We start from the raw sequence: 23,509 nt of genomic DNA, 5'->3' as shown, positions 1-23,509 counted from the left end.
TCATCGGGGTAGAACAAGCTGGGATTTTGGAGAGGCTTGAGAAGCGCTTTGAATAGCCCGTCAGTTGGACAAGGATCAGCGCTGACAATAGCCAGGCTATATGTGGTATGGCCTGTTAACATACAGCAGCAATCATTAAAGGCCTGAGACAGACAACAGGGCTCCCCTGTGCCCTGAGTGATGTTGGTGGCTTTGGGAGAGCCACTGCGGCTGCCCTGGGAGCAGCTTCACCCCGCTAAGAGCCAGAAGCTCCCTGAATTCTCCAATCCTGACCCTTTTCCATCAAGACCTTAGAGCCATACACTGCTTACTCACGTCCCCAAGAGACCTAAGTGCCATTGTGGTGGATGGAAATCAATGTCCAGACGTTCCTCTGTTGTCCCACAACCTACTATGGAACTATCTACAAATCCCAGTAGAAATGCCACAGAGAAACAGTAGTTTAGTGCTATGCCCAACCTTGTCCCGCCATCCACCATGAAATCAACAATATTCTAAATCTACCAAAAATGAGAGTATTCTGTAAGACTCTCTCTGGGGAAGAGATTACTTTTTTATTCCACAGGCGCACAAAGAACTGGGCATAACAGGGTTTTCCTCCTTAGTTTAAAGGCTCCAGATCCTGAAATAGAGTTCCCCATAGCAGGACTGTTGGAACTCGATGATATCTAAAGTGTCTTCCAAACCAAGCCGTTCTATGATTCTACAATAAACACCATGGTTTTGTGAATGCTGTGTCGTCCTAAAACAGGAGGGCAGAACTTTCAACTTCCAGGCTCCAAATTTCAGGGGGTAGCTTAAATAAGCAGAGCAGTACATTTGATGGAAATTCTCACCTTACGCCACTATTGAATACATTCATACATGTGAATAATAATGTGTTTCCATGCAACATTTTCTGTCCACCGCCACGATTCCCAGCAGTAGAGCAGGATGATGAACAAGCACTGCAGTCCCTGTCTGGCAGATGAAAACAGCTACACCATTTGGGGTCTGGGCCATGGGTGCATCGCCAAAGCCACATTCATGTGGGGAATTAAAGCAGCTGTGCTAAGGGCAAGTGGGAGTAAGTACACTAGAAATTGGTCAGTCTTGGTGTGAAAAGACCTGCTTTGACCGTGAGCTCCTGGCGGCATCGCTGCCTGGCACGGCCGTACGTGGGGTGCTGGCTGCGGAGCCCAGCGCGTCACAGAAATGCCTGCAGAGTTGCAATGCGTTTCCACAGGGTCTCGAGTCTATTGCGAAATGCACTGCGGAGGAAATAACTTCCCAGCCAAAGTGTGCAGACTGCAGAAAGGAAGCAACAGAACGGACAGAGGTGGGAGAGGCAGTGTTTCCCCTTTTGTTTTGCTGTAGATCTTCATATGGGGAGCAAAATAAGTGGTAACATTTTTAAGCCAAAAACCCCTTTACAAGCAGGGTTTATTTGAAGAAACTAAATATACCTTGAAGTGAAAGTTCCGTGTGAAAGTGAATGGAGTTTCATAAACTCGCTGTGGTTTATGTGTGGGCTCAAGCAGTGGCTGTCGGGCCAGGCCACACCGTGGGCCAGCAGGAACCTAAAACTCCCTTCTTACTCCCTTCTGGTAGTGGATGCCACCATCCAACTGGATAAATCCCCTGTTCACAGCCAGGAAAGATGCAAATAGGTATAGTTGTCCTCAGCTATATTTTATTTGTACACAGTCCCACAGTGTTACCACTGCTGGAAGCTGAAGGACACCTCTCACAATGGTACAAAATCATTCTCCAGCGATACGGAGTGATTACACCATGCAGAACTGATACTGCTGGTGTCCTAAATCCAATGTTTTATCAGGCAGTTTGGCATAAACACTTTGCTCCTCATCTTGCACACCTCAATGAAAATTTCGCTTGATAAAGTTTGCGCAAGAGTGGTATAAACATGGTGTGGCAAATATTGTTTATATACCCATCCACACCCATCCGCACACTATTTATTTTAGTATATTATATATCCATGCATTGTCATATTTATTTATGCAATCTGTTTCTCAGAAGGAAAGTAAGTCTTTTGTCCCTGCTTTTACATGAGAAGGTTTTGTATTCAGGGTTCGCTCAGAATATAAAAGCTGAGATTCAATACAGTGTGTGAAAAATGAACCTGAGGAATTGCTGACTAGACTTTGTAAAGTTTCAGATAGCACAAACAGTTACGTGACAAAGAAAAGTTATGTCTAAGAGAAAACAGGAATATTAATACTAATATTAAACATCAACCAATGCTGCTCAGAAGTAGTGGTGGTCTTTTCTCCCTCATTAACATGCGTTCCCTGCTGCCCTTCGCTGCAGGCTTTTCTCTGGAGTCTGTAACTTTCACAATGAGATGGGCATTATTTCCCCAAATAAATAAATAAATAAAATTCAAAGCAGCAGTCTACTTCACTGTTAAGTGTTTTTTTTCTCATTTCTTTTCTATGCTAAAGTTTTGGGAAGGAAAAAAAATAAATATATGAGTGGTCTGTTCAGACACAAACTCAGACAACTTTGTGCCTAGGTTAGAGACAGGCTGGTTAGAAGGGCACAGTAACAGGTGCAGGTTTATTACTGTTTTTCTAGCATAAAATTTATCTGCAATTCTCTTCTGCAGTTATTTTTTATAAAATACGTTTAGCCCTGCTAACCCAGACAGCACATGCAGTCTGATTGCTTTCCTCGTGGGTATAGAACAGGAAAGTTTTCCATCACAAGTTTTCCTAACTCTCTCTCTTTTCTACTATTAAAAAGACCTCTTTCAGCCCTAAATTATGTATTCTTTAAAAGGTGAGGTATTCTTCATAGGAAGGACAGACACTGACACAAGATTGTTTAGAACCCCCCACTTCTAGCCCATAAACTTCAAACTAAATGAAATTATAGGGAATTGAAAGTAATACTCTTTCTCTGAGATTAGTAACTTTTTACTTCTCTACCTCCTCTAATTTTATAGACAACTTCATAACGTGCAAGGATTAAGCCATAAAAGCTGTGCCGTAGCTCACATGCAAAAGGTGGTTGTAACAACTCAAAAATCTGCACAAGACCCAACACTTCTGCCTAAAAAATTTTGTAGAAAAACCACAGAGTGAAGTGCACACAGTCCCCTTTGCTTGCTCTGCCTTTTCCCAGAGCCCATGACTCCTTTGGAATAGTGAAAGAAATGTGTTAGTCCCAGCACCTGATTTTTTTTTTTTTTTTAAGTCTTTATTACTGTAATTCACTGACCTGCCGCATTGTAAGCCCTGGCAATATAGATCCCTGCACTGGGCACCCTGTGCTGGTACTGGATCTCTCTAGAGAAGCTGCTTTGTTGGTTTTCTTTTTTTTTTTTTTTTTTTCTTTTTTTTTTTTTTTTTTTTTCCAGAAAGGGAGTTTTTCTTTTAAAAAAGGAAAAAAAAAAGAAGTGTAATCCGTGTGGGCTGCCTGTCACAATCACTGCTTTCCTCTCCTAACAGCAGGGAGAAGGTGAGAGCATCCTCTGCTCACCCGACTGTTGTGTTAACTTCTATCCTGGGCTGGGAAGATTTCCATAGGGTAACCCCCGGAACAAGCAGGCGCGATGCACAGGTGGCCCTTACAAAGGGATACGCTCACTATGGTTTTATTTGGATTCCTGGAAAAGCACATAAATCACAACACCGCCCCACGTACGTATGCCCGACCCCTTCCTTAACTTCTTGCATGAAAAGGTTATTTCTGAGCCTATGGAGCAGGTGTACGTACGGTCCTGAAGCTCGTGGGCAAAGACACACTGACTGCATTATTTCTCCCTCAGAAAACTGAAAACCCGAGCCAGGAGATCCCCCAGCCTAGCTCCCCCCTCCTCCAGGAGGAAATAAGCATTTCCTTAAAAATATTCTATTTTTTTTTTAATCCTCTTCAGATTCAGATTGTCACTAAATATAGAAACTCTTGTAGCCACACAAACCGTGCATCGCCCCACAGCTGCTCATTTGCAATTTGTTCCTGCACTTAAAAATCTCTTAATGCTACAAATAAACTTTGGGAAAGTTACATCCCAATAAACAATGAGGTGTTGTTTAAAATTACATGTGCTACTGTATTATTAGGTCTCTACCGACACTACAATTATCTTTTGAAGCTGGCAATAACGCATTAGCTGTTCAGTCAGACGCAGAAATAGACTGGTGGATAAGCCCTCTGCCATTTTTATGAATGGAAAATATTTTAAAAGATTGTTTCCACTTTCTTCTTTGTCCTCTCCCCCGAAAGGAGCCCCCGCGCCGGCACTCTTTCCCCACGTCACTTTAATATTCATCTATTTTATCCATACATTGCGATACATGATTAACTGCCTCCCCCCTACCACACACACATCGCCCCAAACAATACAGATACTTATTGGATTAACTACTCAGTCCTCGCTGGAAGGAAAGCGGTATCCGTGAGCTCTCGCTTTTATTTGCACGTACAGTTGTAGATCTGTGGCATGACACAAAAATTAATAATAATAATAATTAAAAAAAAAAAAAAGAAAAAAAAAAAAAGAAAAAAGTGGATAATTCCTACGCGGGAGCGCAGTGTCCGCCGAAGCATCCGCCCGCTCCGCGGCACCATTTTTACTCGCCGAGGGAGTTCGCAGCACGGCGGATCCTGCCCGGTTTTGCCCGATTTCTGCCCGGTTTTGCCCGATTCCTGCCCGCTCCCCGAGCAGCCGCTGCCCGGCGTGGGCGACCGTGATGGGCGTCGCAGCTCCCCGTCCTCCGGGCCCCCCCTCCGGCACAGCCTTGGCACCGCATCGGGGTGGGGGGAGAGAGAACAGAGGTGCGGGGCGGAAAGAATTAAAGCGAAGCCTTTAAAGTTCGCTGTTTGATTTTGCTCTGCCTCTGGATTATTTGGAGGAAAGGGGTGGGGGGGGAATAAATAAATAAATCTCGTAACCTGCCAGCTCTGCCTTCCCAACGCTCGCCAAGTCCCTGGTAGCCATTTTCATCTAAGGCACAGGAGGAGGAAAGAAAAAGGAAAAAGAAAGCCGAAAAATCTTTAAGAAAAAAGGACCCGCAAAAAAGGAACCAAGACAGGAAAACCCGGCGGAGCAGCGCAGACCGGGGCCGCTGCAGCCGCTGCGCACCCGCGCAATCCCCGCCGCTCGCTCCGCCGGCCCGCAGGCTGCCCAGATTTTTTTTCCTGTATTCCCCCCCCGTTTTGTTTTTTTCCTTCCCAAACACCCTTTTTTTTTTTCATTTTCTTTTCTTTCTTTTTTTTTTTTTTCCTTTTCTTTCTTTTTTTTTTTTTTTTTCCCTTCCTTTCCCCCTCTCTTTTGCCGCAGTCTCAGTCTCCGTCCGGCGCTGGGCGAGTCCCGGCAACCCGCGCCGGCGAGGAGCTGATTTATCGCTGCTCCAGCCCCGGCTCGCAATTCTGTCACTCTAAATCACGCACATGCGGAGAGCGGGAAGGTTTTGGCCAGCTCCCCACCAACCCCCCACCCAAAAAAAAAAAAAAAAAATTAAAAATTCGAAAATATAAATAACAAAAAGAAAAAAGGTGAGGGGGGAGAAATCCAGGGAAGAGCCGGCGCCCCCCGACCCCCGCTGCAAAATAAAGTCTCAATAAAAGCGGCGGGGGCGGCGCGGAGGGCGGGAGGGATGGAGGGAGGGGGGCACCTGGCAGCCGCCGCGCCCCCCCGCGCCCGCCCCCGCCGCTCCCCGCGGCGCCTCCCGGGCCCGGCTCCGCGGCGGGGATTGCGGGGGGACCCCTGAGCTCTCCCGCCCAGCGTGGTCCTGCCTGCCAGCGCTGCAACCCGCGCGTACATGTGCGTATCCACATATATCCCTATCCCATATGGATGTGGCTGTGGGAGGGTTACAGCTCCCGGGGCTGGAGCTGCAGCATCCGCCCCGGCGGCAGTGGGATGCAAACCTCCGGGCAGCCTCCAGCTCTCCCAGCCCTGCGGCAGAGGGGCTCTGTGCCAGCCGGGTGCAGCGACTGCCGTACCCCAGTGTCGCAGCACTGCTCCCAGTGCCCATGAATCATATCCATAAAGCCAAGGATCCCCTGGTCCTGAGAAATTAGGGTATCATGGCTTGGGATTGCAGCTTGGCCTCCCCCCACCATCTCTGTTGGGCCCTGTAGTGGCTTTGCCTGTTATTCCCATCACGTCCTTTAACAGTAAAGAAAAAAGAAAAACCCCTATGAAAAGTGTTGGTGGTATCACTATAATTCAGGGGTTGACACAACCCCTGGGAATTTTGTCCCAACGCGGGGTCCCCTTGGCCGTGCCCCGGGTCAGGGCAGGGTTTCAGGAGAGAGAAGTTTCAGGAATGCCTGAATCCCAGCAGCTGCACTGGCAAGTCCCTGAGACTTGCACTGCTGAGCGAGGGAGGAGTCACTCCTGAGAGCAGGACGGTCGCATGCTGCTGGAGATGCTTACACAGCTAATAAAATCCGGGATAAGCCCCCCAGCAATTATGCAGCACACAGGGCAGGAGGCTGAAACCGTTGTCTGCCACTGCACTGCAGCATCAAACAGACTTACACGCAGCCCTTCTCGTTAAATTCAATAAATATCTCCAGATTTTCAGTATTGCTGAACTCCAAAGTTTGGTGCAAGTGACTTCTGCTCTGCTTGGCAAAGGGAACCTGTGGGCCGGCCTTCTGCATGTGCAACACAGAGAGAGCACTGAATCTCCATGGAAAATCCTTCCCTATGGTTTAGAAAATCAGAAAGCCAGGGAGAAATGTATAGAGCAGAGGAAAACACTGGACACCTGAGTGGAAGGAGGGAGTGACCATGGCCAACTGCAGTCCATGTCCAGTGGAGACTCCAGGGAAGCTGCTTTCTCCTCCTCACAGCAGTGCTGCTGATCCTAATGCTTTCGAGACACCAGGAATGCCTCCTGGTGTTTCAAAACAGGGAAAGGACCAGTGCTGGTGCTCCCAGTGCCCTCTGGCCGGGGGACTGCAAAGGAAGCAGCATCCATACACCTCCTTTTGCAGGGGGGCACTTTGTTCCTGCCAGGACTCCCGTTCTTCAGCTCATCCCTTGGGATGGTTTTATGACATCTTGGGGAAGGCAGGCTAGGGAGGGGGTGGGCTACCCCTCCCAGGTGCCCAGCACACAGGTCCTGCTGGTGCGCAGGTACCCCAGCACTCAGACAAAGGGATCCCAGCACAGCACTGCACCTTCACGGGGGTACCCCAGCACAGAGTTACCCCAATACACTGCTACACCTGCCCACAGGTACCCTGCCACACAGGTACCCCAGCACAAGGTAGCCCAGTACTCTGACACACCAGTACACCACTCTGCACACCAGAACCCAACACATGGCTCTACTTGAACAGGGACACCCCAAAACACAGCCGCTGGAACTCAGGTACCCCATCAGCCCCCTGCCATGCCACATGGCCCTCCGTGGCACTGGTGCGGGCTCACCGGGGTCTTTGCTCTTCCCTGGACCAGGTGAGGTTGGTACAATTTCCCTTTAATCCCAAACATCATGAGCCTTACTCCAAAGGCAAAGCCAAAGGCTTTTAAAAATTCCTAGTTAACTTGATTTAAAAAGTGTGACTGTAGGAAATAATGAAGGTCGCTTCCCCCTGTCGCCACAAATTTGTATTCAGCCCACAGACAACAGCAGCGGGGCTGCGGCGTCGTTGGATTTCTTCGGAAAAGTTACCAGAGGCCTGCGAGGCAGCTGGAATTCATATTAGAATATTTTTAACGTGCTCTTACAAATACTTTGGCATACGCCTATTCCACTCCTTTTAATGATGTTGACTTCATTTCCTTTAATACGGGGCGAAAAAATGCTACACCAACAAGACTCAATTAAATTAATAAGAGGGAACAATAATAAATAATCCCAGTTGCGCTCCTGGACGGTTGCAAAATACAGATCGGAGGGTCGGGATGGTAACACCCAAGAACTTCCCCGGACGAGACGCCGAGATGGGCGCATCCCTGGGCGCCTGCCCTCCTCGCTGCTGCCCCCTTTCCCGTGTGCGACGCGGTGACAGAGGGGGCTCGGGGGTGGGTGGTGGGTGGAAGGGGTGTTGTGGTGGGTGGTGGGTGGGTGGTGGGTGGTGGGTGGAAGGGGTGTTGTGGTGGGTGGTGGGTGGTGGGTGGAAGGGGTGTTGTGGTGGGTGGTGGGTGGAAGGGGTGTTGTGGTGGGTGGTGGGTGGTGGGTGGTGGGTGGAAGGGGTGTTGTGGTGGGTGGTGGGTGGAAGGGGTGTTGTGGTGGGTGGTGGGTGGTGGGTGGTGGGTGGAAGGGGTGTTGTGGTGGGTGGTGGGTGGGTGGTGGGTGGTGGGTGGAAGGGGTGTTGTGGTGGGTGGTGGGTGGAAGGGGTGTTGTGGTGGGTGGTGGGTGGTGGGTGGTGGGTGGAAGGGGTGTTGTGGTGGGTGGTGGGTGGAAGGGGTGTTGTGGTGGGTGGTGGGTGGTGGGTGGAAGGGGTGTTGTGGTGGGTGGTGGGTGGTGGGTGGAAGGGGTGTTGTGGTGGGTGGTGGGTGGTGGGTGGAAGGGGTGTTGTGGTGGGTGGAAGGGGTGTTTGGGTGGTGGGTGGTGGGTGGAAGGGGTGTTGTGGTGGGTGGTGGGTGGAAGGGGTGTTGTGGTGGGTGGTGGGTGGAAGGGGTGTTGTGGTGGGTGGTGGGTGGGTGGTGGGTGGTGGGTGGAAGGGGTGTTGTGGTGGGTGGGTGGTGGGTGGTGGGTGGTGGGTGGAAGGGGTGTTGTGGTGGGTGGTGGGTGGGTGGTGGGTGGTGGGTGGAAGGGGTGTTGTGGTGGGTGGTGGGTGGGTGGTGGGTGGTGGGTGGAAGGGGTGTTGTGGGTGGTGGGTGGTGGGTGGAGGGGGGGGGATGCTCCCGTGCCCGCGCACCTGGCTGGGTGTGCGCGCACCTGTCCGCGCGCCCCCGCCGCTGCGCGCCCCCGCGCCCGCCCCGCGGCGCCCCCTGGAGGCGGCCGCGCGCTCCCGGCGGCGCCGCCCCGCCCCTCCCGCCGCGCCCCCCCCCGCCCCGCCCCGCCTCAGCCGCGCGGCGCCCCCTCCCGGCGGGAAGCGTGCGGGAGCCTGAGGGGGCCGCGGGGACGGGGCAGCCCTGGAGGCCGAAACCGGCAAGAATACGGCAAAACCGGGGAAAATGCATCCGGGTTAACGCCTCCGAGCACCCTCGCCCCGCTTTGCCAAGGTTCCCGTCAGCCACGGTGCGTGTGACTGATGTCAGCAGAGTCAAGCTTTCTCTGTCCCCCCCCAGCTGCGCGTGGGACTGGAAGGTGGGGTGTCCCCTACGCCTCCCTCCCTAATTCCAGGGCGGTTTTGGAGGAGAAGAGAGGATGCAGATGTTACACTCCCCTGGGGGAAAACATTTCCCGCCTTTCCCGCAACCCAGGCCATCCCTGGACACCATCAGTGGCCCGTGTGTGGGGCAGATCCTGGTCCCCAGCGGGTCAGGCAGGGATCCTGGTGCCCTGCAATTGGCGCTGAGATCCTTCCCGTTATTTACCCAAAGGGTGCTTTGTCCTGCAACCATGCAGATCTCTCATGGGAGAAAGGTGCGCTCAGAAAAACGGAAGATGGGCAGGTGGCTTCAGCCTGGGGGAACGTTAATACGCAAGGACAGGTCTCTGGCTGATGGATGTGCGCTGCCTTCACCTGCTAATTCACACCAGCTGTTGGCATGACCTGTCTTGCCAATGGTCCCGAAGGTGCTTTGTCCCCTTTTCCACTCCTAACCAGCCCAGTAAGGGCAGGTCTGGTCACTTAATGCTAATGCCTGTAAGGGTTTCAGGACATAAAAGTATTTATTGTTTGTTCAGCGTTAGTATTTTCAAGTTTTAGCTCTAAAATGCTGCAGACTCCTGAATAATTGCTTGTGAGCTTATGTCTATCGCCTTTCTGTCTTCAGCCTCAGCAAAGCAATCCCTGTGCACTGGGACTGTTGCCTCGAAGGACATTCCCTGTTTTCTTCCTGAATGACACTGATGTACATACGAGAGGTGAAAATACTTCACATTAGAGGTATAGATGCACATATATACCACTGCGTTTGGTAACTGAAAGAGAAATGTTAACACTGATTTTAAAGGAAAACTCTGCGCAGGATTTGTGATATTTTCCTTGGGCTTTCTGCAATTGACTTCCAGAAGCTCAGGAGAAAACTCCAAACTTTAGGGATTTTAACCTGACAGAGAACTTTCCAACGTGCTCCACAGAAATGTTTCTTGGCTGCTTCTGTGGCTGCCTCTCTTGCTGGTGTTCACTGAGACAAAATACACATTTTTTACCCGATGATCCCATTTTTTTTTTTTTACCCAAGTAATAAAATATGACACTAGAGGGCGGCCTGTTAATGTAATTCAATAATGAAGTTGCAGCGACTGCACGTGGAGACGCAGCACTGTCCCCTGCTTGGAGCCGGGGCTGTGCCTGGAAGCAGGTCTGGGAACGCTGCCTCCTCCTGCTCTGAGGCAACCAGCACTGCCCCAAGACACGGGGAATATCCTGAGTGCAACACCAGAACCCAAAATAATGCCTATTCCTAAGAAGTGTGATTTTCCAGCAGACGCACGTGACTGCGTTTTCTGATGTGTTCGACACTCAGGCCTGCTCAGAGAAGGATGTGGCAGGAGCTATCCTGTCCGTTCTCCCGTGACAAACCCACGTCCTGCCGCAAACCACCACCACAAGCTTTGGCAGGTAAAGGACAGTGCTGCAGTTTTAGCTGCCTGCACTGCAGTTCAGTGAGCACGGTCCCTGTAGGCAGCTCACGCTCAGGCTCTGCACAGCCTTGCCATGACTGAGGAGGTCTCTTACCGTTCCAGAGACCGGTTTCCTTGTGTCAAATGAGGTTAATAGCTGCGTGCAATTTAATTAATTGAAGGCTGTGAATATTTTTAGAACACCAGACGCAGTATGTGTCAGAAATACCAGGTATTATCTGAGTATGCAGTGCTGGCGTTATCAATATTTACATTTTGTACGGCCTGGAAGCGAGGATTTCCTGGTGGGAGGCTGCCAACAGCAACACTTCCCCCCCCCAGATTTAGAATCTGTGTGTTAAGCATGAGCCAGCAGGCACAAGTGACATCAGGCAGAGGTAAAGCCAAGGACACAGGTGACAATACATTGTCCACTGGCAGAGACTGGTGACACTGGAGGTTGTCACACATGGACCACACCACAGGCATCCTCAAGAGGCTTTGAGTGCTGTGAGCCTACCAAAGGTAATTCAGCATGTTCCCCAGAGAACATTTTAAGCTGAACTTAGCTGAGACTTTCTTATTGTCTGCAGCAGAAATTGGCCTGGAGTTACAGATGGAAAGAACTTAAATAAGTGGCCGCTTTCCTGAAAGCTGATGTTCCTTAGCATTTAGCAATAACGTGTCCTCGGTTTTTGCTAGATTGCAAACGAGCAATTAATTCTTCAGCACTTGTGCAGAATACTTTAAAAATGGAAACATGAAAGTCTTCTATTAAAATGAAGTTGATAGTATGCACCTGCCACTAATGTACTGTACACTGTGTCTTCCACTCATTATAGTGATGATTTGGGTTGAGATCAAGTGTCATATAGTGAAAATCACTTCAACATGTGCCTGTTCATATGCATAAACTCCTGTGTACCAGATGGCAAAATATAATGACATCTTAAACAGCTAATTGCATAAACCTTGTAATGCAGATAATTGCTGAACCAAAGTATGAGTTAATAATTTCCCACTGTATTGCCTGGCTTGACACTAATTCTAAAGGAAAGTTGTGACAATTCTAACACACTAAAGTTCACCAAGCGGTAATTAAAACTAGCACTTAAAATCATTCGACTTTCAAACCCTTAATTACAATTCAGTGGAATCACTTTGTGGAAATCTAACATTTATAGATAGTTACATGATAGCTGATATTTCATCATCATCCCTTTCATGGTGGTGTTCTAAGGCAGGCTTCAGGAAGCGCACAGCTCTCCCTGGAAGCTTAAGGTTGTACTGGTTTCTGTACCAGTGTTCACTGGGAAACACTTGGAAAACAGTGGTCAGTACTCGGAGTTTTCCCATGGGCTATGCTTAAGACAGTGTGGCAAGTAGTCCTTTTTAGTCACCTGATGATATATAAATGTAAATAAGCATCAAGCCACTACAATGAAATGTATCTGGTTTCATAGCATGGGTTTAAGAATGGAATTGTTATGGTTGGTTTGATAACACGACGTACTGACCTCAAAGCTGGGCCTCTAACACATCCTGAGCTGTTACCGTGTATTGGAAAAGAAGAACAGAAATAGAATTAATGATGGTAAATACAGTTTTAGGAGAAATAAGCCTTAGCAGACAAACGCAATTTCTTTCTTTGATGAGGCGCATCAAATAATATGATGAAGGTAAAGACTGAATGATAAAGGTCAATGAAGAGATGTGATATTCATTTTTTTATGGAGATTAGAATTAACACTGTGTGATATTCCGATCAAAAAGCATTAGAAATAGCAGCAGAGCATACACTAATTAGATTAGGAATTGGCAAACAGCCTGTTAAAAAAGTAGCTATGAATCAGGAGTTGTTATCAAACGAGAGAGTTTTACCAGGATCAGCATCAGGTCAGATGCTAGTCAATGTTTTCCTCAATGATTTGGATGTAAACACTGTAAATTCACAGCTGATAAATCTGAGGGTGACAGGAACATTGGTGGAGTGACAGACAGCGATGAGAATGACACTCCAAGTGATCTCAGTTGCTTCATGAGCTGAGCCCATTCAAACACAATTGCTTTTAATACAGACAATATAAGATTATGCGGTTTCTAGTGCTCACACTTTTTAAAAAATGTTGGAAAACTGGAGAGGGTGCAGAAAAGAGCCACAGAGAGGATTTTAGGGCTGAAGAAAGTGCTTAATGGTGAAAGACTTAAAGCGCTCAATCTGCCTCGCTTACTGGAAAGAAGACTGGGACGTGACACGAGTGTAATGTGTAAGTATTTAAGTATCTACGAGATGTGTCTGGAAATATCTGCTGGATACTGACAACGTTTTTAATCTTTCAGAGAGAAATGGATAACTGCAAGTTGAAGTCAAACAAACTCGAGAGAATTTAGGGGGCTTTAATAGTCAGAGTAGCTGAAGGCTGACTTTCAAGGCACAAAGTGGATAATGTCTTCTTTAAAATTTTATTTTCGAAGCAAGACCAGAAGACCTCTGGTAAGTAAAACCGAGTGAGTGCATTTAATGCAGAGGCAATGGCACACAGTGTGTTGTCATGTACCGAGGGGTTTTCTCTAGCCTTCAGTGCTGTGAGTCTGTACACATCAGCAGAGATATTGCATAAGCATTTGGGAGCAGCAACGTACACCTGTGAAACGGAATAATCAAGTAATAACTAGTCTAACACATTTCACGGGCTCTCCAGACCCAGGCCAGGTGTGCAGATATCGCACATTCGTATATCTCTAATAACATATTATTTTTAAAAAGAGACAGTTTGTGTGTGGCTGGAGCTACACAACCCCTCCAAAAAGCAGCCCCCACCTAGTAGATCTGTCATCCCTTTCCTGCCTCCTGGTATGAAATGGCTGATTCCTCAGAGCTCTTTGCCTCTGCTCTGTGGTAAAGGAGAAGCAGTGACTCCATCTCTGGACATCTTCTACCTGGAAGCCTGTTTTATTCACAGTGTGAATCAGACATTCCTGGATGGGACTGGATTAGAGGCAGAATATTAGCCTGAAGCTTCATCCCAAGCCTCTTTTTCTGATACAATTCTGTCTCAGTAATTGATTACTGTAAGAAAGGCTGCCAAACACTTGTCCTACTGCTCATACAGTTTCCTTCTGCTCTGGCCATACACACCCACCACAGCAGTTCCCCATGTGTTGCTTGCATCCTACAAACTTGCTCCTCTCTCAACACACAAAAACCCTCAACAACTGTCAAAGCCATGAGCAGGCAGTAATCATTTCAAGACTCTACAGTACCACCGCATGGTGCCTCCAATTACAGTCCAATGTAATGCAGAAAGAAGAGAAAGCAGGAAGCTCATCCCATTTCCTTTAGCTCTGGCACATTCCTGGAGGTCTCCCATCTAAGTTCGGACAGAGCCGAGCCCCTGACCAAAGCCGGGAGCTAAACTCTATCGATCAAATCCAATAGCACAGACAGTTCTCTGCAAGGCTCAGCACAATCCTCTCTACCTTTTAACATATTTATTAGCCCATGAATCATAACTACCAGGTGTCTGTGTTGTTACTAATTTTACAGACAGATGTAACTGGATCTGATATGAAATACCTTAATGCTCAGGTTTCCTTTACTGCTCCCTGGGGTCTTCCCAGCCACCCCTGCTGTGGATTGACAACCCTTTCCTCTGTGGGAGCAGCACTGCCATTTACAGCTGGTGAGGATCAGGCTGTTTTCCCCAAGAGAAAAATGCTCCAGGGAAGATGCCATTCCTGACAGTTAAAACACTTTCAGTCTATACTAAGCATCCTTTTTAAAACCTTAGCTCACGTTGATTGTGTCAAGCTCTGCAAAATAACTCCATTCAGCAGAGCTCACAGTGCATGTGTGGTACATGAAGAGATTGCACTTCTTTGTGTATGTACCTCCTAATTATTTACCTGAGGCAGTCCCTCAATTGTCTGTAGCTAGCTGGAGTTACAGCCTTCCCTCACACACTCCACCAGCTGCACGGAGCATGTGCCTCCAGGTGGTCCTGGGTGGTTTTCCCAAGACCACTGTTCTTCAGGGAAATTTCAGTACAAACCTCTATGAGATTCATGCATTTCATTCATTGCCCACATGTAAGTGCAGAATGTCACCGATGGTATTTCAGCCTATGTATCTGCACCATAACTACTACACACTGTCCATGGAAGAGACACTGATACCTCTATAACAAACCAAAGCCAAAAAAGACACTGAGCAACATTATTAATTGATAACTTAAATGCCAGAGGCTTGAGGGACATTGGAATTATCAGTGATGGCAAAGCCTGGACACCTCAACAGTCTCAGGGACTTAGGCAGAGATCAATGCAGAGGCTGAGGACCTGCCTTTGGCTTGCAGTGATGCTGGTGATCGACTCAGTGCAGAAAATTGTCTCACCAATCAACTCAGCAGCTTAAAATGAAACACGAGCTGAAATTAGTTGCTGGGGTGTATGTTATCTAAGAAACGTGTTTTTCTCTAAAACATCTGATAGATCCAGGATGTGGCGGTACGAGATGATGGTGACTTATTTCTCAGTCTCTGTAAATTCATCTTCCTCTTTTCTTTCAATATGAAGAAGTCTTCAAAGTCAAACCTGGGGGTAGATTATTTTCCAGAAGTGGATATCTAGAAAACAAGGCAAAATATGTTATTATATATCCTTACTGCTCCTTGCAACATTATTTTCTGCTTAGGATTTCTAGATACTTATATCAATGCACTGATAGAGTGAAAACAATTTCTGATAATGGGTTTTATCAGAACGGAATTCAGTACTGAAAAAATAGCATGCATTTTGAGTTTTATTAACAAACTCTGCCTAAATGGAATATCTCCATATCATTCCCTTTTTAACCAAGATTCAGTAACATTCAAATAGTACTAATGTAATAAATATTCACTAAAGAGAAACATAACTCAGAGTTCTCCTACCTGGCTGTGGTTGTGCTCTTCAGAGGAGGAGCAATCTTCTCATCTTCTCTCCTCTTCTCTCCAGGAGGTTTTTAGGAAAGGATCAGCCATCATATTTTGCCTTCCAAAATTGCATGCCTGTCTTTGTCATGCCTCATATGTGTTCTGATATCCAAAGACATTTGAGACAGACTGAAAAATCTGTTGGTAGGTAGAGAAAATGCTCTGGGAGAGTGGGCCTCCAGATTCTGTTCTCCATGGAGCAGTTGCCCTCTGCCATTACGCTGATTAAACCACCTTATAGTAAAATACAGTGTCATCTTAGAAGGGGAATTTGCTTTCAGATCTGGTTAAAATCACTGGAGATCTATCATTTCTCCAGATAAACACCTGGCAACTGATTTTCTTTACCCTGCCTAATTTGCCTTTGATTTCTAGGACCCTAAGGCACTTAGAGATCAGAAAATAGTTCAGTCTATAAAAAAGAAATGCACCTCTCGTCTTAGCATTGGTTCTCAAATTGTTCTTTCAGGCACTGCTATCACCATGTATAATTACTTGCAGGTGTCAGCTGGAACATGGTGTCTTTTGTCTTCTCAAGTGCTTTGGCCAGCAGGGACCTAACAAGCTTTGGTTTACTGTGATTAATATGTTGGCTGTTGGTCTAAATGACCCCTGGAAAAGGACATCCTGTAAGATAAGAGCTTTCACTGTCAGTCATATGGATTGCTTCACCTCGGAATGTTCCAAAGCACCATTGCTGGAACAGTTTGGACCTGGGTCTGAAGCCAGTGAGACTTTCATAGACATGCAGGACTCTGCAATAACTTGCAATTCAGTAGTTGAATTCCACTATGGGCATCAGAACAGGGTAAGAAACCAGTGATCTTGATCACAATTAGACCTGATTTATACCCATTATTTGCTTATCATCTATTCCATATCACATCAATTTAGGTTCTTAATATGGGTACTTATCACAGCAGTGATTGCTGTCTGCTTTGTTAATTGATGATTTCATTGTTCATTGCACCTATTTATGTGTGGCTGTCAGGAAGGGTTTTGTTGTTTCAGCTATGTGAGCATAAGTAAGAACACTTCTCCAAATCATCAAAATGGCATTCAAAAATCCTCAAAATCTCCAAAATGGGACTTTGAATTAGGTAGTAGCTTCAGGGGAAAATCTGAAGATTTCCTGCAGAAAGAGAACAAATTCTTTAGATATTTTTGGTGTCCAGCAGACTGGCTGCTGGAGCCTTCTCAGGTAGCAAGAAACCACTTCCAGGAGGTTTCTGCAATGCTCTGACATTTATACAGTGGCTGTTGGTGTTGCATAACCTCAGGAGCATCATTATGATTGACCTATTGTAGAGCTGCCACTATTTCATGTCCTGTGTTCTTCAGCAGAGCAGTGCTTATCAGTGCATTTCTTAACTCACCTCTTGTCAGTAAAAGCTTTTTGCTATGTCTATTGTTTCTATTTAGGATATAGAGTAAGGGGAAGACAAAGAGGGTTTAAAAATTAGAGAACTTGGAGTTATGAGCTGTTTTATAAATTTTGGCCAGGGTTAATTTCTTAAAGATAATTCTCATTTTGTATTTATTTCAAACAACAGATTCCAATGCTGTTTTAATTTTGCTGTTTCATTTTTAACCTCCATTATTTATCAATTTCTTTAAATTGTCTGGCTTGTTCACAGCACTCTTTAAGGCTTCCCCCCCTCTATTATTTTATTGTGGCAGTTGAAGCGATCTCTGTATAGTCAAACACTGCTTTATGCAGATCCCATTGGGGCTATTCACATATCCATATGTGCATGCAGTTCCCACTAATGCTTGTCAATGGGACTTAACATATGAGCATGGACATGAGAATAGACCCCTTGCTGGGCACTTGACTAGATGGGGATTTTTTTTTGATGTTGATCCAGATCACTCACAGCAAACGTGGCTGTTATTAGAAATCACTGCACTTAACAACAGGACCACCGAGTGCAACCTCCCTTTCCTTCTTCCACTTGGGAGCTGCTTGGTGGAGTTTGCAGGCTCATGGTAAATATTTCTTAGACACAAACTGCAATCCAAGGCTATTGCATAAAGTAGCTTTATTCTGTGTGTTCCCTTCTGTTTACCATGAAACAGTTAAGTTACTCCATTAAAGAAAGGGCAGGTCTTTTAAGGAATTAAGTGGGACTTGGATGTTTGGGCTCTGTCTGTGGCTCCACCTAGGCAGGATGGTTGAAGCTTTAACACTCACTACTCAGGAAAACAAATAGAAAGCTGAGCTAACTTTGAGCATTTACATTTTATTTCCATGTACCTGTTTTTAGCATCTTTTGTGGTAACTGTGGGCTCCCCACTCTGTGGGTATTCACATGCCATTCAAGTAATGACAGAACACTTTCCATCATGAAGTTGAAGCCTTCAATATGTTTTGTAAAACTGATGTATCACTGCCATTTGTAATCCCACTCCACTGCAATTCAGGGAGATGCAAATGTTGAATCAGTATTTTTTGTTAACCATATGAAAATAATTACTGATTTCAGAGTAATTTGTAATGAAAATGTGTCCACATCTGAAACAGGAAATTACCAAGTCAAGACGTGTTCTCTCAATCTCTTTTCTGCTAGGAGGTTTCCTGCTTTTAAGCCACACTTTGAGATTTTGGTTGGTTGTTTTTTTTAAAATGTATGATCCTTGGAGAAGTTTACTGAGCTATAATTCTGGGTGCACTAGGGACCAATGAATTGAAGTAAAGTCAAACATGGGCAGGAAGCACAGTGTTTCAATAGCCAGCCCTTCAGGAATTAATTTGCTTAGTTTAAATCTTCACTTTCTACCTCATTCCATGCTTTCACATTTTCCCTACTGGCACTAGAAGCATGAACAAGCCTCTAACAGAGTACCAGGATACAACAGTGTCTGTTTCCCAGAGATCTGGCCCTGATCTCCCCAGCTCCATTGTGGGCAGAACCTTGTACCAGGGCCAAAATCTTGAATTTAGTCCCTGTGGACATCAGAACTGACCTCTGACTGAACTGGGGGCACATCTCAGGATAAAGCCAAATGAGAGCAATTTCAGCACACAGTAACTCACAGTTATCCATCTCCCAAGGTTGGTCAGTCTAGGTTGGCCGGTCTTTTCTATTTTAAAGGTTGATTTTTGATGCTCAAAATTTTACTTAGTATTAACCACTAGGAGACATTTTCCAAAATTCATTTTTTTGGTCAGGCTGATTTCTTTCTAGAAAAATGTTACCCAAACAAATTCATTTATCCTTAAGAAAGGTTCTAGGAAATATTTTTCAGTGTTACTGTTCTCATAGTTTGACCTGTAAAGCACTGATAACATCCTGGTTTGAAAACAACAGCTAGGAGACTGTCCTACATCATCTCTTTCTCAAGGGATGTTTTATGGAAGTCTCAAAAATCCATTGAATCTCAAAAGCCTTTAGAAAATTCACATTTGCTTGTGCTCAGCAAAAATTTTACAGCACTAAACTGCTAAAGTTGGAGCAGATTTTACAGGGAAGAGGCACCATTTGGGAAGCGTGCACAGAGCCTGTCTTGCCATGCAGGGGTTCATGAACACCTTTCTACAATAGTCTTTCAAATATTTGCTAACTTCTGGGTGTTCACAGCAGTGTCCTGTGAACATCCCCACTTCTTGTGCAATTAAATGTCATTTACAAAGCAGGTAATGAGTTAAAATAACCGTGCCCCTGTTGCTTAGGAGGAAGTATGTCTCTTAGCTGGTACTAATGGATGGTAGCTATTAGTTACTCCTACATTAAGGTGCATTCATATTGAAATTTTGTACTGTCATTACAATGCATTTGATTAAAATGCAGAAGAATTACACATTAAATATCATGTGGTTGGATGGAAGCGTAATTTAGCTGAGTCTGCAGATGCAGTCATGCAGGTGTTTCTGTAATTCTGATTCACTTGGTAAAACTGTTGATGTTCAGTGGCCCTCAAATCACATAACCATCTGTGGTTCAGTTCCTTGTGAAAGGAATTTCTGGTGCCTTTTATCAGATATGATCGCTGGATGCCGAAGCAAAACTTTTGTGAATTGGACAACATTTAAATGTTTGGTGTTTTTGGGGGAGGAGAGGTATTACATACATCAGGTATTCCAGCTTGCATTTGTTAACCACAGAGCTATTGCAAGAAGAGGATAAATCCTGGGGTCTTTGTGAGAACCTTGTCTCACTCCAAGGAAGCATTATGCTCTCTTAAATAAGAAAATTTAATATGTAAGTCTGGATTGTGTTTGATTTGAAGTTTTTAAAACTAAACCAAGTTTTGTCTTATGCATCTCCCTAACAAAACAGGTGCTTGAGAAGCACTGAATGTGAGTTTTTATAGGTAGATTCACATAAATACAATCTTGAAAACTGCAACCACTGCAACTTTAGTTTTCACAAAACACAAGATAATGCAAGGTACTTTCAGTGCAGAGCCAGAGAGCTGAGCCCAGCACCAGGCGGGTCCACAAGTGCCAGCAGACACTCCTCTGTCCTTACAGAGCTGCTCATGTCCCATTTCTTTGCTAGACTGAGAACTTCTCCAAGGCAGGAAGCCACAACTGGGAGCAGAAGATGAGGAAATAGGAGCAGATAGGTCAGGAAAGCAAGGACAGAGCTTACAGGAGCTCGGTTCTGTGCAAGGGCTGTGACTGTGGGGTTGCACTACAACTCACTGGTGACCTTCCTGTGGTGTTTTCCAACCCGTACGTCTTTCCAGGCTGGAAACATCCAGCCCTTCACTCCATTTGGAATCAGGCTGACATAACTTTTAGAGAATCACAGACTTGATGTCATCAGAACACAGCGTGAAGCAATCAAGATAATGTGGAGTTTTGTCTAGCAAGTCTTTCAGGGTTGAGCACAGTTTGAAAGAAAAAAAAAACAAGTCAGAATCACAGGTGGTTTCCTCTTTACCTCAAGGGTCACTGTGTTTACACATTTAGAAAAAGTGACTGAGCTAATTCATAAAACTTTTATTTTTGATGAAAAATAAAGACCTCACAAGAATTTTAGTCCATCAGCAACATATGGAAATGAGAAAAATCTGTCCTCAGTTGATGAAATATTTATTTATCATTGAAATCCCAGACATTTGCATCCAATGTAAGGGCAAAACAAGTCTTATGCGTAACCTCCTAGAGAATTCTGTTAAAAGCAGTTTTGGATACCTGTAAGTAATTATGCTATCACATTCTCTAACGGATTTAATTTGGGCCAAGTAGCAACTACTGTATGTCCAAAAAGATAATGAATTAAAGCAATGCTTTGGCATATCCCTTTTCTGAAATGTTAGCAGCCTCTCAAGTGACTTGAAAAATGGGCTTCAATAAATGGACAGGAAAATATAAGCAATTAAATTCAATCAATAAAGCTGTCCTTGACCAAAGTCCAAACATTAAAAACAACTCCAATTGAATTATGAGAAATCCTTTTCTGATTTTAACTAGATTAGTTTAATCACATGTGCAGTGAAGTTGCGTGCCATCCCTCACTAAGTTTATGGAAACAAAAAGCTCCCTACTGCTCCCCATCCCTCACTTCAGCCCAGCTCTGTGTTTCCTTACAGAAGAATTTTCTTCTGATGAACAAGGTCACTCAAAGGAAAATGGCAGAGCAGGGTTCCAGGTGACAGCCCTGGTTTCCAGCCTTCTCTGCCTTTGCTTCACTTCCACAGAACTTCTTGTCCCCATAACTACTCTGTCCCTTTCTTTCCTTTTATAGAGAAACAGAAACACTTCCAAAACGCTGAAAAGCTACTCAAAATGTAAACCTCTCCCAAATAAAAAAGTAACTGGAAGGTTTTGATACCACCTACTCCTCCCATTCTCTTTTCAGCTTTTATTCTAATATACTGATATAGCTGAGGATAAATACACTAACAAAATCAGGGTGCTCCAAATTATGGTAAGAATGTACAAGCACATAGAGATAAGCAAATCTGACAAAAGACATTATTTGAAAGTAAGAAAAAAAAATCCAAAACAAAAGAAAATAAAAAAAAACCCAAACCCCCCCAACAACAACAAAACAAAACAAACAAACAAAAAAACAAACCCAACAACTCAGTGACTTCTGGAAAAATGTTTTTGCAACAATCAGTTATTTCCCAAACCATTATGAATAACAGAGTATGTTTGGATTCAAATCCTCCCTGAGAAGTGCAGCTCAGTGGGGGAATTTGGGGATTTCAAACTCTGTGCTGGAGTACCTCCCTGTTGCCTCAGAGAAAACAGGAGTTCACCTCCTCCCTTCCCCAGGGAGCCAGGAGCAGCCGACAAATAACTTCACAGGAGCCAACCAGCCTTCAGCTGGGAATCACCATCCAAGTCTACTCTGCCTTCAGGAGATCTGAACCAGCAACACCTGTGAGCTAAGCACTGCTTGGCTGGTTCTCTGAGCTGACCTGTGCAATGAAAGTCTCTTATATTCAGGGGGACATTATAATGTGAGGTTATTTTAGATCTGACTTTTCAGCCACAAAGCACTTAAGATTTGAAATAGGTGGATATAGGGAAATAATTCATAAATAGCCAAGTGTTAGTTGAACTTTTACTCTTGGGAGAATTGAGGTTTTTCAGCAATTCCTTCCAAAATGAAAGCTGAATTATGACAAAACTCTTTTCCTCAGATAAGGGACAGTGGATCAGAAGCAAAGTCATTTCCTGTCCTATAAGAAGAGAAGTAAAACCAGAAAGAGGGAGGAAAAGGGTTGGGGGCACTGGGTTTGCTGGATCTGCAGGATGACTTTGGAGACCTTGCTATGAATGCATCCCCACAAATGCTGTATCCAGATCTTTAATGGACACAGAGCCAAGTGTGACAAAACTTAATATGAAATATTATAATAAGACTAATATCACAAACAAATGCCTGGCAGGGCAGTTCTGAGAATAGGAAAACTCGCACTGATGAAGTCTCCTATGACTTCATCTTGACCACATTGGCTGATACTTCAGTAATGTGTCAGGAGATCAAGCTGAGTAGAAAGATACCTGAGAAAAGCAACTCCCTTCCTGCTGAGAGCAGAACCTCTGCCTTGGCCAATTTCTAGCTGTTTGCACACGTACTGGGAAGCCCGAGGAGCTTGTATTCCCTTAGCAACCAAAGTTGGCACCTGTGGTATTTGTTTTCAGCGACTGACACCAAGAGTTTGAACTTACATCTGTTTTACTGAATTATGGTAAAACAGTCTTACTAACTGCAAAAAGCAGCTCTCATTTGGACAATGCCATCCAGATCCTTTGCAGCTTGTGTTTCCTGTAATTTCATTTCACATCCCACCCAGAAATTACAGGAAACTGCACAGCACAAGAACATGGCAAGTCTTGTGCAGGCTGGGTCTTGACAGCTTGACCTGTTCCCAGCTTCAAAACTTGCCTATGTAGAAGTTTTCCTAATGTCTTTTATAGTTTGTTCGTAAAGGATTGTCCACGTGGTGCCTTATCACAAACTGTGGAATGAGTCCAGGAGATGGCAACAACATGAACTGCTGTGGGGGATAACAAGGACTCTGTTATGACTGGGAACGTTTGCAGTACTATAAATAACTCTATCAATATTGTGATAATGGCACTTTAAAGAGGTCTATTTTACAAGTGTTGAATGTAAGAGAGACCACAGCTGTGCTCATTAATTCTGAAGTATGCTCCTCTCTACGTACAATTTGCAGGTGTAACAATAGGAGTGTTGACTCAGTGCAGGTCTAGCTAATGTTTGGATTAAAAAAAAGGTCACAGTAGCATGATTAGTTCTTAACGAGTCTTTATTGTATTTGGCAGAGGGAAGGCAAATGATGATAGTTTAATTGAAAACAATAAAAGTAAAATGGAACTTTGTTACAGAATTTAGCTATACGTAAATAGCTTCTCCCCCCCAAAGAGCAAGTACCGTAATTGACAGCAGTAGATCTTTT

The 23,509-nt window shown here is 45.2% G+C and overlaps 1 protein-coding gene and 1 long non-coding RNA gene across 12 annotated transcripts in view; both read right to left on the bottom strand.

Annotated features, from left to right (window-relative positions):
• NFIA (nuclear factor I A) overlaps positions 1–23,509 on the bottom strand; it is a 409,015-nt gene that overhangs the window by 253,654 nt on the left and 131,852 nt on the right. The gene's annotated exons all lie outside the window — the stretch shown is intronic.
• LOC137478827 (uncharacterized) lies at positions 4,387–5,459 on the bottom strand. Its single transcript, XR_011001833.1, has 2 exons — positions 4,531–5,459; positions 4,387–4,443 (listed from the first exon to the last, which is right to left on the bottom strand). It is a non-coding gene; the product is annotated as an uncharacterized lncRNA (long non-coding RNA).

Source organism: Anomalospiza imberbis, chromosome 9, assembly GCF_031753505.1.
Source record: "Anomalospiza imberbis isolate Cuckoo-Finch-1a 21T00152 chromosome 9, ASM3175350v1, whole genome shotgun sequence".
Lineage (NCBI taxonomy): Eukaryota > Metazoa > Chordata > Aves > Passeriformes > Viduidae > Anomalospiza > Anomalospiza imberbis.
This window is presented reverse-complemented; position numbering and strand designations above follow the sequence as displayed.